Raw genomic sequence first — 939 nt, forward strand, 5'->3', positions numbered from 1 at the left:
TTATGAAGGGGTTTTCTTGGTATTACAAGTATTAAACTAATTTGATATTCCTAAGATGAAAACTTGCATGAGCATTTCCTTGGGCAAATTGTTAATAGATTTGCAAAAACCGAAGCTTCCAGACGAAACAGTTACATAAAACACCAAGTAAAATTCGTTTAGACAAAGTACAAGACTTTTCTCTTTGGAATGCACATGAACTCTAAAAATCCTGAAAGAGGCATATGAATGTCCATCTGAATAGTGTTCCATTGACATTTATGAAGGGGTTTTCTTGGTATTACAAGTATTAAACTAATTTGATATTCCTAAGATGACAACTTGCATGAGCATTTCCTTGGGCAAATTGTTAACGCTCTGTTTGGATGTCTGTATTGAAGGGCTCCGTATTGAATTGGTTGCAATACCAATTGAGCAAGGAAACTGAAATGAGAATGAATACGAATTCGCTTGTTTGGTTGTTCACCGTATTGGCTCATGGAATCTCATAGAGGTTTCAATACCAAATCTTGTTTGGATGACAAACTATGGAATTGTATATTTACATGAGTATGAAGATTATGCTTTGTTCTTTATGACTCAATTTTTTAATACAATCTAGAATAAAAATGATTATATAGCAATAAAAATGACAAAAAATATACAGTTTGTGGCTTATGCTTTGCTCTTCGTGTATCAAAATGAAATTTGCACAACAAATTGGAGTAGAAGCTATCATGTATTGTTTACTTCACAAATCACAAGTTTCATATCACCATACATTTTTTTGGAATCACAATACAGCTAGCTAGTGAACGAGGAGAAATTCAGAGGAAGAAGCAAACTCGATCTGGACCATCCACCGTCTACCTTGGCTACAACGAACTGAAAGTGTTGCTTCCTAGTGAATGGGGAGAAGTTCAGAGGACGAAGCAGACTCAGCTAGCTAGGATCAAAGGA

This window comes from Triticum dicoccoides, chromosome 4B, assembly GCF_002162155.2.
Source record: "Triticum dicoccoides isolate Atlit2015 ecotype Zavitan chromosome 4B, WEW_v2.0, whole genome shotgun sequence".
NCBI lineage: Eukaryota > Viridiplantae > Streptophyta > Magnoliopsida > Poales > Poaceae > Triticum > Triticum dicoccoides.